At 38.4% G+C, this 14,137-nt stretch overlaps 1 long non-coding RNA gene across 1 annotated transcript in view; it reads right to left on the minus strand.

Moving 5' to 3' along the window:
- Nucleotides 1–9,180: 9,180 nt before the first annotated feature.
- Nucleotides 9,181–14,137, minus strand: part of LOC140538152 (uncharacterized) — a 35,552-nt gene continuing 30,595 nt past the window's right edge. Inside the window, exon 3 of the long non-coding RNA XR_011977711.1 lies at nucleotides 9,181–10,357. This is a non-coding gene — a long non-coding RNA (uncharacterized lncRNA). The remainder of the gene's footprint in view (nucleotides 10,358–14,137) is intronic.

Below are 14,137 nucleotides of genomic sequence, written 5' to 3' on the forward strand. Positions count from 1 at the left end.
TGTTAGAAGCCCGAGGGGCGGAACTTCGCGAGATGGGCGGAGCCTTTACTGTATTCAAACGTCCATGGCGGCGGGTCTTATTTTGGAATTCGTTACAGCCCAGCTAACATTCATGTACTGCTTCTCAATAACTGCATGACCGGCAGGGTACAGTAGTGGGTATATGTACGTTTTCACCAATGTTTTTAATAGTATGCTTATTCAAAACTAGCTGATTGACAAAAAATATACACAGCCACTGTGAATAAGTCACACATAACAGGGAAACATTCACATTATCATCTTAATTTACAAAGGTTTTGCTGATTATCCTGCTCAAGCCCACCTTATTCAAAGCTTCTGTAAATGACCAGGTGTATAAAGGTGTGCTACTAAACCTACCCCGCCCCCTCACCCCCAGACGTCATTAGATACTCAATCACTACCATGTCTGCATAACATGTCTGCTGTTTAGCTAACCAATTGGTTTTCTCCTTGTAACGAATTAGCTTTGATGCAAGGTTAGCTGCTGCTTCTGGCCAAACGGCCCCCCAGTAGCTAACGTCATCAGCTAATGAAAGCTAACTAGCAATTTAATAACTAGCAAAAAACACTTTTTCTTAGTAATGATCTGTGTGACTCATGGAAGCAACATAGGTAACCATGTGGGTGGTTTTAGCCAATAGAAGAATATGATTCCAGCTGCACCAGCCTTGTAAGGGGGTACTAACATGGTCACAGTCCCTCGGTTCCCCAAACCTGCTTCAAAGAATTGGTTCACCAAAAAAAAAAAAAAAAAAAGGAAACACATATTCAGTGTCTAATGCATTTTTAGTTTAGCAACAAAGCTAATGTCTATACTAACCCTAAACTATAGGGTCTAACTAACTATAAACAGTGCAGGGTTCACTAATTAGAAGTTATAAGTATAAGAAATTATAAACCCAGTAGAGTTCCTCCCAAAGTTGAAGAGAATGTGCAAAAAAGCAAGTGTGAAGTCTATTTTAAAGAATCAAAAATATAATTTTATTCAATGTTACTTGTTAGGTCTAAATAAAGGTGAAGTTTCATACACACTGGCAGTCAAAAGGCATTACTCACATTTAACATGTAATTTTTTTTGTAATATGCATCAAATAAATTGATATGCCAAGAAAACAATGATAGATGGAGTGGGCTGAGGACTAAAAATGTTCAGGTGATGTTATGATGTTATGGATGACACATTTATAGGATTTTAACAGCTTTGAGAACTCTGTGGAAAATGTATGGAGAAGAAAACCCCATCCAATATAGGTGATCTGCACACTACAGTGAGGATATGTGGGAAGCAGTTAAATATAGGACACCTTATGAAAATAAATGGCAAAGCAGTGTGACTCAAGTGTGTCATCAAGGCTAGAGGAGGACCTACAAAATACAGAGAGGCACTGTCTATTTGTTGTTGCTGTTGTTTTTCATACAAAAACACTTCACAAGAAGGTACATTTGTTGGTACTATTCACATAAACAGTCATTGCCAATTTTCTTGCTAGTGTTTCCCTCAATCTCAGATGTTCCAGGTTCATTTTAGCATTACCTGCATATAAACCAAATTGACCTATATGAAAGTGTTTATTTTTATTACTTAGAGAAATAATGACCCCAGTGGTGAGTTTTGGTCTAAAATACGCTGCTGTGCCGACTTCAACAAACAATATCAACTTTGCAAAGTCACAACAAAGCATGCAATAACTGAAAATGAGCTTTGAGGAAGTCTCATTGTCTCCTGCCTCTAAATGACAAGACAGTAAGGGCAGACCACTGTGGCAACTATTTCAGCCTGCAAGCAACACATGGGGGAAATACTGGGGAAATCCATCCAGCACCAACATCATGTGTGCAGCAGATCCAGATCTAAACATCTGATTTAACTGCCCCTGACAGGTCTAGAATACACCGAGAACAAACTATGCATGGAAGAAATAAGGCCACATATAATCTCTGGGTGCCTGTCCATTTTGGGGTCTGTGGAAAATCAGACCCTTCTGGTTGAAAGGCCTAGTGGTGGGAGTGCAGCAGGTAATTGAAAGCAGGGAGAGAACCACAGCAGTGTCTGCCAATGAGATATTGGATTAATTTAGCAGGAGCTTGCCTGCGTGTGGAGCATGTCTCAGAGCAGTCACAGAGTTGTCAGGGGAAATGGAAAGGCATGATGCAAGAATTTCATCAGTAGAAATGTCCTTCACATCATGCAAATGTCAAACATCAAGCTATTCACTTGCATTCTGCATAATATTGGACTGGTCAGACGTATTTTTGGCTTCAAAGAGTATACTGCATTTATTATTATAAATCAAAGTTTGAACCAATTTGGTTTCTTGTGATGATGGTAATTACAACAGCATATAAGAATCCAAAATTGACTAGAATATCTAAAATACCTCTACCTTGAAAAACTGCTTAGTTATTTTTTTTCACAAAAAACATTGATCTGGTATTTTTGCTGGATTACTTGCAGGTTTGTTAACTGCACTGTAGTCCTTTAATTTATTTTCCCTAAAATCACATGGACAAGGGATTGAAAATACAGGACAAGCATTTTGCTGGGTTTGTTTTTAGGTGGTTTGGTGCCACAGTCACAGGGTTAGTCAATGTCACATTAACAACATAGCCAGTATTAACAGCACCTGAAAAAGTTGATTTGAACAGACCCAAAACACAGCACTGACAGTTTAACCAATGAAACACTGTCTAGACTAAAATACTCTTATCTGCAACTCTCCACTCCATGTTCCATTAACCATCCAGTCAGGACACAGTGACATCTGTTATAGTCCAGACACTGCAACCAAATTTGTATCAATTATGTCCACAGACAATACTTATATATATCCAAATATGCCAGTTTCTTTCACTTGACAACTTGCCCACTCAACATGGATCGTATGCACAGCTAGTACTTAAAGTACAGATCTAATCCAAAGCTTATGAGCAAGCAGCAGTCATTATCTGTTTACACCTAGGGTGATCAATTTTGCTCCCCAGTTGCTTGTCTCTGGACTAGACATTGCCAGGAACAGTCAAGAGTAAACAAACTCCTTGTGTGGTAATCTTCATCTTCTCAGCAAAAAAATACAGCAATGCTGTTCCATTACCGAAAAGGGGGAAAGAAGCGCTCGCCATATACATGGAGATAACAGCTCTTTATACAATGCGCTCGTTTCATTACTACATCAGTGTCACTTGTGTCTCCTCAAACGTACCTGTTACCATAGAGACCGCCTGCCAAAGCATCTAGCAATAGCAACTTAGCAGACAAAGCAAAGGAATTGCAAAAATTGAATGTCAAACATGTGACTTACTAGTGCAGCCAATACAGGTGTGTATTCATATATGCCTGTAGGCTTCGGTTCCTTCCATTCTTGATGTTGTGTCATTTTTAGGTCATTTTAATTCATCAATGCTTTTTTACTTTAATACCCAGTATTCTTTATGTATACAGCATGTGTCACACAACCATTGGGAACCCCCTGTGGTGCTAAAGAAATCCTGTCTTTTTGCAAAGTCAAAAATATAGAGCCTTATAAATATGTGATGTGATGTCTGGCTTCTTACCAGTAATGTTAGTGATCTAGGTTCTTTCTGCATTAGGCAGCTTGCAGAAAATCTCATGAGAATTGTTTTTGCTAGTGTTTACACTGATAAATCTAGCTCTAGAACAGGCCTCAAACATATGACCTGATTAAACTGCTAATCAAGTTTAAGTTTTGTTGATGAATTTTGAATTCTGCTCAATAGGAAACCCCACCATTTCTAACAAAAAAAATCATCTGGGGGGAGTGGTGGTGATTTTGTGTTCAGGGAGTTCATGCTTCAGTTCACTAATCCAGTCAACGTTTTACTGCTATGCACATTTTTCTACATTTGGTTATGTACCTACATAGTTTCAGTGTTTCTTACTGCTACCTTGCTATAAGATAGGACTTGATGTTCTTTAGAGAGGTACGCTTCTAAGTGAACTTTTTTGGGATAAAACATGTTTATTGAGACACATAATTATTTTAGAGCCGATGAAATGTAATTGTTCTTCAGCAATTTAAGACTTGAAGAGGACACCGTGTTGGGTTTTCCAAGAAAAACTGCTTCTGTCCTTGACTCTGGACTGCACATGTAGCCAGTTACCTAAAATGAGTTTGTCACTACTTCTCTGGAGAGAACTGTGGCATTACTATAGAAGGCAAGCAGGCATGTTTACAACAAATATAGTAATGATTCCATTTTTCATTTTGGCCAGTGTGGCCTATTAAGATATTATGCATCAAATAAAAAAAAATAATAATAATAATAAATAAATAAATAAATTAAAAAAAAAAAAAAAAAAAAAAAAAAAAATATATATATATATATATATATATTACCTCTAGGGGGAGCCTACGTGCATTTTGTAGCCCTGACCACAAAATGAGGAATCACCTCTGACAATGAGATCATAACCCTGAGGTATTCTTTCAGAACCATCCATCTCCCAGACATGAAGGTCAGAAAGGAAAGAACAGAGTAATGGAAGTTAATGAGAGACGAAATGAAATCATTCCCTGAATCTGGCACATTTATACATAAGAGCCTCATTGAGCAAATGCTGTAACTGATAGCTTATCAGGTGTAGCCAATATCCTTCTGAGCCAACTGGTTATATCATGCCCTTCTGCTAAAAGCCTTGGATCACAAAAAGCAGTGTATGAAGTCGTATGCTGGGTTGATTGATGTGCAGACCTTCTACAAAGTGATTCAACAAATGAGCAATTTATGTAAGCCCTGTTAATGAGTTTAGCAGCAAATGCAGATGTACCACAGTTGTGGATCATTGGTTTAGGGTTCCAAACTGGGAACAGAAGGGTTACCGGTTCAAATTCCAAGTAGGCTCCAGAGATCTTGATGTAATATTTGGTCTGCAGGCTTCAGCATCCTTCCTTTGGTTAATCCAGAGGTTCAGAAAAGATGAAGCTCCTCTTCAGGATTCTATTGCTTTTGTTAATGCAAAGGTTAGGTGTTTGTTTTAGAGTAATTTTAAAATAACCATTGATTGTGTTTCTTTTAAAGAATGTGTGTTCAGATTTAATTGAGTGGTGTGACAAAGCTTTTCCTAGTCACATATAAAGGCCATACGCAAAATACACATACATTGTTGCAAACCTCTTCATTACTCAACATCATTATTGGGGGATCAAGTTTTAGAAACGGTGTGTTGTATCAGCAACTTACTTTCAAGAAATCAAATGGTAATATTAGCCAGTTCTTTTGTCAACTAGGCATTGTGCTCTTTACATTTTTACACTGTCAACATTTCATGATGAATGGACCAGACATCATCAAACTAATCATTGTGTAGAATATACTCTTTCTGAAATGTACTATATTTAAAAAATGACTTATCAGTTGTTGATTGTTTGCAGGAGCCCTATGAGGACACAATTTTAGGTGGGATATTTACAGTGACAAATTGATGCATCTGAGGTGGAGGTGATGTCACTTTTTTTTGTCTGCCATTATACGAAATAAAAAAATCCATTAGAATACATAGATATATTATCACCTAATGTTGTGGTAGATATTTATTTAACATTCTTGTGTAGACGTTTTGAACATAGATTTGCTAGATATGGTCTATAGGTCTAAAAGTTAAATAACAATATTTAAAAGTAAAGGTACAAGTATCTGTCACTGTACTATGTACAGCGAAATGCGTCCTCTGCATTTGACCCATCTGTGGTAGTGAACACACACACACACACACACACACACACACACACACACACACACACACACACACACATATACTAGGGAACTAGGGGCAGTGAGCACACACACCCGGGCAACCAACTCCAGCACCCGGGGAGCAGAAGGGCCTTGCTCAAGGGCTCAACAGTGGCAGCTTGCCAAGCCGGGGTATCAAACTCACAACTTTGTCATCAATAGCCCGGAGCTCTAACTGCTAAATGCCACTTAATATTACACTATAGTTATAAGTCTCACATAACACTACAACTTAACAATGTACTTTCCTGAAAGAAAAGCAGAATGATTGTGCAGCTTAAGTGGTTCTCACTTCCAGGCAGTGGTGGTTGCTATGAAGTTGCTTAGTGGTTGCTAGGCAGTTGCTATGGTCCCTCAGGTGGTTGCTTAGTAGTTGCTGTGATATCACTTGTGGTTGGTCAAGAGTTAGTAGTGTACAGCCTCAATTAACCTCCATCCACACCACAAACCCACTGTAAACACATGCATAAGAGGGACCAGCCATTTTGACTGGGAACATCAAGGCTGAGTTAAATAAAACTCCCAAAATGTAATGAACATTATCTAAATTTATTTTGTGTGTTCAGATACCCTGAAAACATACTCTTTCAAATTTGAAACACAATAGGAGGGTTAATCACAATTACTGCCCATCAAAGACAATTGAGTAAGTATATTTAGAAAATTAGTATGAATAACTTTTTTTGTTTCGTATGAATATGTCTTTTTCTCACTTGGAAGCTGGACACCAATAAAGTCCTGGCTATTTTAGCTAAAGCCATGGATTCTCACCACTTCCTTTCATTCAGTAACAATTAAGCTGTAAAGGCAGGATGCAAGTGAGAGTTTTCTTTATTAGACCTTTTCAGAAAGTCTAACACAGAACTTACAGAACTAATAAGAGTAGCTATTTCCATACATACATACATTCCATACATTCCAGACATAACACAAAATAATGCTAACACAGTACACAAACACCTTGAATATCAACATTGACTGTGCCAGTCAAGGAACAGAGCACACACAGGAATAAGAGCACAATACACAAACAGGAACACCTGGGGAGGACCCTGTTCATAATCCAACATGTATATTTGCATTTTCTCCCAAACAATACAAATCTTAAATTACCACTCCAAATAAAACAGTACGGTGTCTTGGGTAGGGAAGAAGTGAACGAGAGAGCCATGCTAGTTTCCAACGAAAAAACATTAAGCTGTCATCGCAGTTTGAACTTGTAAAACTGTGAACTGCAGTAGAATGATGAAATATTGAGCATGGCTCATTGTCAGCTGACAGAAATCAAAACAGTATGTTGATCCAAGTTGTGGTTCTCATACATTCATGTTCCTCTCCTTCTTCTCGTCCTCCTCTCTTCTTTACTCTGAGGTTGTGATGAGGTTAAACCACTTCAGCATGCAAGCAGAAGTTGGGTCAAACACACTGTAGATGGCTCCATCTCGCATCAAATGTGTATATTGGATCCAAATACAAGAGTCCACTGAAGGAAAGATTTACTGTGTAAAAAGTGTGTGCATTAAGCAGATAAAGCCGCCTGGCAACTTGACCACAATTACTCCCTTCCAGACAGCCCATCAGCAGGAGCCTGTCACTCTCATTGCATGAAAAAAAACACCCCCTTCTGGTGCGGCGGTAGGAGGTCGAAACAGAGTGAGGACAGGGGTAATTGGAAGCAGGCACAGAACCAGAGGTGAGCTTGCCAGTGCGATATTGGATTAATTTAGCTGTAGTTCAAGCGGGTAGAGCACGCACAGTTTTAGAAAGTTGCTGAGAGGAAAAGGACAAGCCAGTTCGGTCCAAGCACAGTTATGTTTTTAGCACTGTAACAAGAACGTTGCAATTATAGTATTGCTATCCTCTCTGGGTCCTCTTGGTGTCCAATCAGCAGGGTGTGTGCTAAGCTAAACTAACACAAACATGGTCATACCATCCGAAGCATCTAATAAGCATAAACAGTCCTGTCAAAGAGCTACAAATTGCTCCCGCTAATTGTAAAATAAAATGTATTTGGCTGATTTTACAGTAACCCCTGTTGTGTTGGTAGTTAATCTAAGGGCTTCTATTCTGCTCGTGGTCTAACCAAAGGGAGTGCTCGCATGATTGTATCTGCCTAGAATAGCAAAAAAAAACAAAAAACAAAGAATTATATTAATTGGACAACTTACTTTTAAGAGACCCTTTTTGAAGTAACCTTTCATGGTTTTTTTTCACTTTGTCACTTTGAAGCATAAGATTTACTTGGGTTAAAATGTTAATATTAGTTCATCCAACTCTGTCACGTGACTAGGAACAGACTAACTACAATTAGACTGTCAACTCAAACCAGTATTTGTTCAGGTACCATTTATGTTTATTTAAGTTTTACAGTTTAAAAGTTTTGTTTCTTCAGTGAAATCATGACTTAAGCATAGAATTTGAAAAGAGGGACCTCAAGGGTTCGGCAATGGTTATACAGTTTGCATATGTAAATAAAAATGTTCTAGCATATATTTATTTTTTGATACTGGTCAAACAACATTTTCATTATTTAAAACCCTTTTTACTCACCTCTTAAATCTTGAGCATATGTACAAAACTATTGTTTAAAATACTTGAATACTGAATTACTACTTAAATACACTCATAACTGCAGAAACCCAGTATCTGTCAGAACTAGTTTGTTAACTCTTCCCCTCTTTTTAATGTACTTTTGCTATGAAATAAACCTTATTGTGACCCATTATCAATATCAATGCTGTCACCAATGTAATAATGAGTAAAAGTACTGGCATTTGAAAAGTACATATCTTTTGAAGTACTATTTATAAAGATGTACTACTAATTACTACCCACCTTTGGGAATACACTATTACAATATTAACATATTATAAAGACATAAAGACATATGTTCACTACTATAACAACAATTCAGATGGGTTATCAGAGAGACAATCACCAGATGGCTAAAGCTGTGGCCAGAGGCATTTGGCAGCCACTGCCAGGCTACCTTCATTTGTCTCCTTCATGTATGCAGTTCATCAGTTGCCCCACAGATGTAAATATATTTATTGTGTAATATATGTGTATGTCTGGTTCATTACCTTGAACACAGTAGATGCAGCAGAGTGGACATGCTGGCCAAAAGTGTTTAGTGGTGTGACCACAAGCATACAGAAGTGTAGCACGCTTTATATGTGCAGGGTTTGTTTACCATGGAAACCAAGGCACTTAATGCAGTGAGGTTCCCTCATTAGTATGACTCTCTGTCAGACTAATAAATAAATAAATAAATAAATAAATAAATAAATAAATCAACACTGACAGCACCTGCACTAGACTACATTATGATTGCAAATATGCAGTATGTCCACAGGAGGAGCCCACTCCAACATTTTGACAAACTGATTGATAGACAGATGGATCTTTGTGTGGTAGTTCATAATGACTTTATTAATCATTAATCCTACTCTGTTTTCTTATTGGTTAAAGGATGTTTTTATGGTTATAAAACACTGTATGAATCATATCACATTTATTCAAATAAAAAAAATTACAAAAATTAAGAAATTTACTGAGTTGGGTATATGTGTATAAATGTACGACAATAACTGCATAAATGGCTTGGAATGGTGTATATATAAGATATGGGGTCAGTCAAATGGTTTGTTGTTGATGTGAATAGTGTTATAATTATCTCTAGAGTGGAGTTATTTTTAACCTGATGAGTCAGCGTTAGTGTTGTGTGAGCTCTCACTGGCCCCTGACGCAAGGGCACCAGATGCACCATGGCATTTCAGCCAGCCAGTAAACATCACCTGTAGTTGTGTAAAGTGAAGTACTTGCAACAGAATTGGCAGTTGTGCTCGTCCAAGTGCGTTCAGCTGTCCGACGATGTTGCGTTGGTAGCAATTTTAAAAGATGCAGTTGGCTGACTTCAAGTGAAGCACACTAGCCTTCACCCTTAGCACACTAGCTAAATTGATGAGAAGATTGGGGAAAAAATACATACTTGCAGTTTTTGTGGGGCAACTTGTAGCCCACAGTCTTAAGCAAATGCTTTATACTGCATAGAGTGGAAACCAAGATGCTGGCCAAGGTCTATGTACTATTATAATACATATTAACAACTGTTCCCAAATTAAGACTATTAATTTTGTTCCTCCATGCTAAGAACTGTTCCTAGATTAACATGTATGTCAGTAAATTACATATCCAACAAAATCCCAAACTTGGCCTACTTCTTCTTCTCAAACACCTTTCTCTACCGAACATGAGTAGATTTGAATGAAACACTAGGGCAGGGAGAGGTAATATTTGATGATCACCTCTCTTAAAAAAGTTCAGAAATAATTGAAAACACATTCACAGTCACAGGGTTAGACCATAGACCATATTCACATTGTAAAAAAACTAATTGCTTTTGATAGCCCGGGTTGATGGTGTATGAGAAAGAGAAAATATCAAAGACAAGCAGCTGAGCTAAGTTAATGTGAACCAGAGAATGTTTCTTTGAACATAATTTTGCTGAGTGTTTAGCTGGAGTGAGTCTGTCTTCCCTTCACCCCTGCAGCTTGAAGGCCAGCCAGCAGCTCCTTGGCTCCTGGAAAAGGGTGTGTAATTGAAATACACATTTAAAAATACACCATTAAATGCATCATCAGCAACACAGATATCACTTCCCCTGAACAGCCCATCCCTCAGTACTGGTAAAAAATATATCTGCTGTCATAAGAAAACTTTAAGCCCCTGTCTACTGTCTTTAAATATCTAAAAGTTGGTTTTTATACTACTGATATGCCAATGTTATATTGAATATAAATGTATATATTAATGCAGTTTATTCATAGTAAAATGCTCTACAAATCCCGATCTGCAGCCCAATCAGAACTGCGAGGGCGTGTGAGAGTGCACAATGATTGAATGATTGGCAGTGGCATTAAGTTGGCGATGTAAACAACCTTGTCATTAGCGGTGCTGGTCTCGTGACACATCCTATCCCCCCGGACACATCCTATTCCCCCGGCTGTGCACGTGAAAATCTTCATGTGGCTACTATACTTGTAGATCAATTGTCAGATTACAATTTTATATATATTACAGTTTTATATATATTTGCTTATACAGAAGAACACTTCTCAGTACCTATGCTTTCTGGCTGATGTTTTGATCACTTTTGAATGTTGGTGGTGCTTTCACACTCATGGTAGCATGAGACGGACTCTACAACCCACACAAGTGGTTCAGGTAGTGCAGCTCATCCAGGATGTCACATCAATGCGAGCTGGGGCAAGAAGGTTTGCTGTGTCTGTCAGCGTAGTGTCCAGAGGCTGAAGGCGCTACCAGGAGACAGGCCAGTACACCAGGAGATGTGGAGGAGGCTGAGGATGGTATGAGGATGGTATGAGGGCCCCATGTCCAGAGATGGGGGTTGTGTTCACAGGCCAACACCGTGCAGGATGCTTGGCATTTGCCAGAGAACACCAGGATTGGCAAATTCGCCACTGGCGCCCTGTGCTCTTCACAGATGAAAGCAGGTTCACACTGAGCACATGTGACAGGAGCATGCCCAGGCGTTGTAGGGAGGTCATACAGGCATGTGGAGGCCACACACAATATTGAGCCTCATTTTGACTTGTTTTAAGGACATTACATCAAAGTTGGATCAGCCTGTAGTGTGTTTTTCCACTTTCATTTTGTGTGTGACTCCAAATCCAGGCCTCCATTGGTTAATAAATTTGATTTCCATTGATGATTTTTGTGTGATTTTGTTGTCAGCACATTCAACTTTGTACAGAACAAAGTATTCAATGAGAATATTTAATTCATTCAGATCTAGGATGTGTTATATTTTCTACTATGTTAACGCTTAATAAAATATAGCATTAAATATGTAATAGTCAGCAGTTGCTTTGGGTCGTTGCTTACTGTATTGGGTCCTAAATGGTAAGATGTAAGATGTAAGATGAGGTCAGCGGGGATAGAATGTGTCTGGGGGGGGATAGGATGCATCACGACACCGGTGTTGTAAAGACCAAAAAGTCTGAAATGCTAACTAATTGTGCAGGCAAGATCAGATTTTTTTTTTAATTATTTTAGCCATTTGTATTATTCATGTTTTCATTAAACAACTTGGTGACACTTCACCCCTAATGTATGTATTCACTGCATCTGACAGATATAAACTTTTTAAAAATTTTAATTTTAAAGATATAACACTAAGTTTGCCCTGTGGTAATTTTACAGCACAAAGATAAAGTTCCACCTTAAAACGGCGTAACAGTTCCATTTTGCCACCTGTGAGCTTTGCACTATTGGAGGACCAAGGTGGAACGGAAAGATCCAGTGGAACTGAAAAAATGTTAAATTGAAGTTACGAGACTATTTTGAGTGCAACTGTACATAAACCCACACAAACAAAATAACAACACCAAAAAATGAACTAGTGTAACATGGGCCTTTAAAAAAACAAACTTGTACAGAGACATTCCTTCTAATGTACGCGTGTGAACAAGAACATATAAGGAGAACGTATAAGGAGTCCATGTCAATGTGTTTCAAGTAGAGCTGCAAACGGCAGAAAACATGCCTGTGTTGCTCTGTGTTCTGTGTTCTCACATGGAGTAGCCCATTAAGAAATCATCACCTCCACCAGCAAATGCATTCAACCGCTAGGCTCCACACGGTAACTGTGTACCAAAACACTCATGAACTTCACACGCGCTCCAACTAGAAAGAGAATTTCATCCAAAGAAAGCAGATCAATGCTACATCACATTCAGGAGCTGGGAAACAGTTCTTACAGCCAGGAAAGTCTAGGGCCCAGCCAAAGCCATAGCAGGAGAGACAGACAGAGAGGAGAGAGAGAGAGAAAAAGAGAGAGAGCGAGAGAGAGAGCCAAGAAGTCTTCATCACTTTGAGGCTGTTTCTGATTGTTGTATGTGTTTCTGTAAAGCTGCTGACAGCAAGACCACACAGCAACACATCAACATGGCAAGTGTTTTCCACAGAGGGACTTTCCCCATGTCCCTGATAGCCTAATAGGTACTGCTGCTGATAGCAAGCCTTCGTTCACAACGTTAGCTGCCAGTTGTGTTTCTTTCTTTGTAAGAAAGCTTAGCCTTTGCACTAGCCTATGACTGTTCTAAATACACTGCATGTGCATTCTTGGCATGATTGACAGTCAAACAGAAATACTCAGATCGGTTTGACTGCCAGTGGTATTCTTTTTCTCTGTAGAACCTTTTCACAATTTTCTCGCCAATTATGTAATTTCCACACTAGATAGGACTTCCCCGAGCACACAATGCTAACAGCTAACTGTATCTTCTTGAACGACTGCTAACACAACATAATTGGGCAGACAAACATGCTTCTTTCATTGTGGTCCACAAACCTTCTATTCACCTTATTTCGGTATGCCTAAGTAGTTTCTTCCACCCTAGTCTTAAAAGTTTCGGTTATTACATATCAAAAGGTTTATGGTCATATTGTATTCGAGGCAAATGCAGTCTGAAGTAGATTACTGCTAAGGACACTGATCATGAAGTAGTTAGCTATGCTAACCCAACATTTCAACAAACTCCCATTTAACTTCTATTCACCACATTTCAACGAAGAAGAGGTCCTGCACCCAAAGGTCCATACACCACACTCATAGCAGTGTCCTAAATGTATAAAATGTCAATCACATTTAAAGGCCCTAATGTCAATACAATTTCATTGGCATATTCTGCTTCTCAAGTTCCTTTGTATGAAGTAAGTGTGTTATTTCATTTCCATAACTACCTATCAAGCACTGGTGAGCAATATGATGATACTTTATTGTTACTGTGATCACATTAATGCCACATTACACAATTTAGAGCATATCATGGATATTGTCAGGCCTTCAAGAGACACTATAACACCTTATAACTTAATGTGTTATTATAAAGTGCAGTACAGATTGTGAAATGTGGACCTACCAAGGCCTTTTTTTCCTGTTCCATCTCATCTAACCCTGACAAAGTAAATATTGTGGGCCCATTACGTCTCCTGTCTTTCGGTAGCTTTCAAGTAAAAGGACTAGGAACCAAATGAACATAACTTACCTCGGGTACAGTTCATCAGCAAAGAACCAAAACAAACACTGGACTGTCATTTCCATAAATACATGCCTTTTAAAATCTACCAAACAGCACAGTAAACAAAATGAAAAAAACAAAACAAAAAAGAACAGTTAAACACAATGAAAGGGCCTTATTTAAACATTTCAGCTAAAACTGGAACTTGTTATTGTGATCATCCACATAAGGTCCTGTTTTCAGCTTTAGTTTTGTTTTTATAAACGAAAGCACGCCATACTATGTTTTAAACCACATCATTTTGCCTGTGGAAAACA

Source organism: Salminus brasiliensis, chromosome 17, assembly GCF_030463535.1.
Source record: "Salminus brasiliensis chromosome 17, fSalBra1.hap2, whole genome shotgun sequence".
In the NCBI taxonomy this organism is placed as follows: domain Eukaryota; kingdom Metazoa; phylum Chordata; class Actinopteri; order Characiformes; family Bryconidae; genus Salminus; species Salminus brasiliensis.